At 37.2% G+C, this 4,903-nt stretch overlaps 1 protein-coding gene across 2 annotated transcripts in view; it reads right to left on the bottom strand.

Annotated features, from left to right (window-relative positions):
• DNAJC15 (DnaJ heat shock protein family (Hsp40) member C15) overlaps positions 1-4,903 on the bottom strand; it is an 89,919-nt gene that overhangs the window by 25,165 nt on the left and 59,851 nt on the right. The gene's annotated exons all lie outside the window — the stretch shown is intronic.

Genomic DNA, 4,903 nt, shown 5'->3' on the forward strand with positions numbered 1-4,903 from the left:
TTTTGAGACAGAGTCTCACTCTGTCGCCCAGGCTGGAGTGCAGTGGCGCGATCTCGGCTCACTGCAAGCTCCGCCTTCCGGGTTCACGCCATTCTCCTGCCTCAGTCTCCCGAGCAGCTGGGACTACAGGCGCCCGCCACCGCGCCTGGCTAATTTTTTGTATTTTTAGTAGAGACGGGGTTTCACCATGTTAGCAGGATGGTCTCCATCTCCTGACCTTGTGATCCACCCGCCTCGGCCTCCCAAAGTGCTGGGATTACAGGCGTGAGCCACCGCGCCCGGCTGATTTGTTTCTTAAAACAGAATTTAGGATTGCATATAATGCAGATGCTTATTAATGCATTTGACATCACCCTCCAAAAATGACTATAAAAGGTAAACTCCTTAAAAGAACAAATACTCCATATTAGTAAATACTAATATTATAAAGGATTACTACGCAAATAATTTTACAGCAAAAAAGGGGGAGCTTTAAAAACGTCATTTCATAAAGCTCATCACCATGTGGCCCTCTAAATAATGAAGATCAAAGTTCAGTAAAACCCAAATTTCACATACACAACACACACATACACACATATATATGTCTCTGTCAAATTTCCTTGATAATCAAGTACAATGCTATGAAAATCAGTCCACATGGTTTTGTACATAAAATTCCATAAACTATTATGCATACTGAGGTACACCAACCACTGAACTAAACACAAGGAAAGTTCATATGCACAAGTATGGCATTCAAAACACTCTGCCTTTAAGATAATAATGATCAGACTCCTAATGGTGAGCTCTGGAAATGAGACCTAGTCTGCTTTGCTGGCAGTGTTTATTTCCTTTTAGTCATTATTATATTAAGTCTCTTGGACCTTAATACATTTTAATATTAATACATGCTTGCTGCTGTAAAGATTAAACAACATGAGAGACACCTAGTTTTTAAATTTAGTATAAAAATTAGATGTAGCTATGATGATATACCTCCAGTATACACAACTTCACTATGAAGCTGAAAATTTAACTTTAAATATGATGTTACCCAGACCAGAGATTTCAAACGGTTCCCTAGAATGCACCTGGCTGGCAGTGGGGCTATGTGGAGTGGTGTTCTTGGACCTTGTGGCAAATGGAGCAGTTTTGGTTTCGTCTTTTTTTTTCTCACTACTGAGCTTTTGAGCAACATATAGTGATATGGTTTGGCTCTGTCTCCACCCAAATCTCATCTTGAATTATAACTCCGATAATCTCTGCATGTCATGGGAGGGGAACCGGTGGGAGGCCACTATGTAAGATATGCCTTTGCTCCTCCTTGCCTTCTGCCATAACTGAGGCCTCCCCAGCTATGTGGAACTGTGAGTCTATTAAACCTCTTTTCCTTATAAATTACGCAGTCTTGGGTATTTCTTCATAGCAGTGTGAGAATGGACTAATATAGTTTATATAAACAGAGTTCCACAAAAGTTTTAGAAAGCTTAGAAATCATAAATGTGCTGGGCGTGGTGGCTTACGCCTGTAATCCCAGCACTTTGGGAGGCCGAGGCGGGTGGATCACAAGGTCAGGAGATGGAGACCATCCTGCTAACATGGTGAAACCCTGTCTCTACTAAAATACAAAAAATTAGCTGGGCGCGGTGGCCGGCGCCTGTAGTCCCAGCTACTTGGGAGGCTGAGGCAGGAGAATGGCGTGAACTCGGGAGACGGAGCTTGCAGTGAGCGGACATCATGCCACTGCACCCCAGCCTGGGCGACAGAGCAAGACTCCGTCTCGGAAAAAAAAACAAACATAAATGTGCATCATTTCAGACAATACACAATGTTGTTGACAGGTTCTTAAAACTGTGATTTTAAGCAAAATAATGTATGGCAGGTCCCTGAATAATGTCATTTCCTTCAACATCCATCCTTTATAACATTGATGAAAAAAAAATTGGTTTCATTATAGTCATTTTAAGTTGCAGTTTACAAGAACCCATGGGTGATATTAAGTGAGGACTTACTATACCAGGTATAAAACAATTTTCCTGGGCAGCTTTGTAAAATAATTCAGGCTTTTGTTATAGACATCAGTTACAGTGCAGGGAAAACATAAGGCAAAGACTCAAGTATGTATTTCAATAAACAATTCTCATTATATGTAATATGTCAGAATATACAGAATCATCTAGTACACACAGAGCATTTTGAAAATAGGTTATCCAAAGGATCGGCTCCGTTTCACCTTCATCTGCCTGTTATAGAGTCTACATAGCTGAGAATCAAGGATCACAGAAAATGGAACCATAGCAATATACTCACATCTTAAATCATCTTGTCATAATCAACATTGCCTAACTGAAAAGAAAGGGCTAGATGAAAGCAGGTAAGTTTTATTTACCTTTCCACTTAATGTGTTAGGGGCAAATGTCTAGCTTCTGCATTCGTGACAGACATGGAAAGAAACAGGAGCTAAATTTTTTTCAGCACCTGATATTTGGTAGGTACTATATACAAAGGTAACATCATATCATTCTTACATTGTTCCAACAAGGCAGAATATTATTAATCTCAATTCAAAATGAAGAAGTCAAAGTATAGAAGCGCTAAAACAAAACAAAACAAAATGCTTGACCAAGGTCATACAGGACAATGCCTAAGCGACAGAATCAGGGGAAGAATCTGCTTTGCTTGGCTGACATTTATTGAGTAGTTAGTAAGTACCATGTGTTGCAGACACATGTTCACTGTGGCACTATTTACAATAGCAAAGATAAGGAATCAGGCTAAATGCCCATCAGTGGTAGACAGGATAAAGAAAATGTGGTACATATTCACCATGGAATACTATGCAGCCACAAAAAATAATGAGATCATGGGCTCTGCAGGAACATGGGTGAACTGGAGGCCATTATCCTCAGCAAACTAATGCAGACACAGAAAACCAAGTATCACATGTTCTCACTTATATGTGGGAGCTAAATGGTAAGAGGGGAAAAGACACTGAGGCTTACCTGAGGGTGGAGGGTAAGAGGTGAGAGAGGAGCAGAAAAAATAACTATTGGGTACTAGGCTTAGTACTCGGGTGACAAAATAATCTATACAACAAACCCGTGACACGAGTTTATCTTTATAATAAACCTGCACATGTAACCTTGAACCTAAAAGTTTAAAAAAGAAAAAAACAAACTTCCAAAAAAAGAAGTTCACATATATTATATAATTTAATCTTCACGGCAACCTCATGCAGTTAAAACTAACCTATTATCTCTATTTTCAGATAATGAAACTGGGGTCACCCATTTAGCAGGTGGTAAACTGGTATTTGCACCCAGATCTACTTGGTATCACCAGAGTCTGTGCTCTTAATCACCGAATCTTCCAAGTGAATTTTATACAGCTTTCAGTTCTATGGGATAAAACTTTATAAACATATCTTAAGAGAATGTAAAATATAGGCAATTCCTGTCTGTCCTAACAACATAAGTGCCCTGCATAATATTAAAGGATATCCTCAAAACATTTGTACTTGGTTTTATAAAGTGTTTCATACTCAGATTTCAAGATCATTAACAGGAGGCCAATAAAAGTTCAGGAAAATATTTTGGGAGGCCAATAAAAGTTCAGGAAAATAACAATGCCATTCTGAATGATATTAAGCAAGAAATAGTTGGCAGTATAGCTAACTTCCTAATCTAACTTTCATGCTTAAAATGATTTTCTATTTTCTATCGTCTGATAAGGAGAGATCTCATCTCTTCTTAGATGAGATCTCTTAAATAAAGCACCAAGCTAAACTGGGCTCCTCCCAACTCTTTCGTTTTTTTTCTGCTAGGTCATAAAAAATAATAAAATGTTTTGGCTTTTAAAAAAATCTTTAAATTTTAAAAAATTTACAAGATATCAAAATGTTTTGTCAATATAGGACTTTATTATCTAATTTGCTTAATTGTGTTGATTATATCATCAGAAGATTTGTTGTACATGACATACTGTAACCAATTCCCACAAAACTTGAGAGTAGGCTCTAAGGGAATATATGGTAAACAAATGAATATCGTAGGGGAAAATATTCTTCACATTAAATGTTAAATGATATCACACAGCAATCATGTATCATTAATTTTCTCTCATATTGTTCAAAGTTAGACAATAAAAGGATACTAAGGTGAAACAAGCACAATAAATATGCTTGATGTCACAATGCAGAAGCAGAAAAGAACTATGAAACATATCCTGCATTATAATTTTAAAAAACGATACATATCAAATTATAAAACTGAGTCCAGAGAGAATGTCACAAAAGGGATATTTTGATTAACTGAAACATTAGTATTCAATTATAGATCCTTGTTAAAGAATAAAGGTACTTCACAACTTTGCCTGTTTTTTTGTTTTGTTTTGTTTTTTAGGGAGTGGGATACTTTTAGATTTGAGGCTTTAAAATGTAAAATTTGGTATTTTTTCCTCTGCCGCCTACTCATAATTTTAAATGTTAAGTATAACCTTATTGTAACGTTTTCTCTTTTTTAAAGATAAGCTTGGCCACAGAACAAAACAATACTTATGCTGCACACCTACCTTACACCTAAAATAAGACCAGCTTCTCGCCTACTCATTTTCTGCTCAAATCCTCCTTTATAGTAGAATGAAAAGCTCTGTATAGGAAAGAAAGAGCAAGAAATCATTAGTTCCACGTATGAGGTGGCATGACCTCAATCTCATCGTGTAGCTGCAGTGAGAGTAATGCATTTTACTAGAAGTCAACTCAAAATTATGGGCGGGCGGGGGGGGAAGCACCAAACAAAGAAACTTCTCAAGAAATTTTGACCAATAGGAAGTCTTAAAAAATGTTAACTTTTTTTCACTTTAAAACAAATTAATTTTTCTACACCAAGATACAACAGGAAGAACAAGAGATTGGTAGAAGCAA

This window comes from Rhinopithecus bieti, unplaced genomic scaffold (genome assembly GCF_001698545.2).
Source record: "Rhinopithecus bieti isolate Rb0 unplaced genomic scaffold, ASM169854v2 scaffold_5273, whole genome shotgun sequence".
Taxonomy (NCBI): domain Eukaryota; kingdom Metazoa; phylum Chordata; class Mammalia; order Primates; family Cercopithecidae; genus Rhinopithecus; species Rhinopithecus bieti.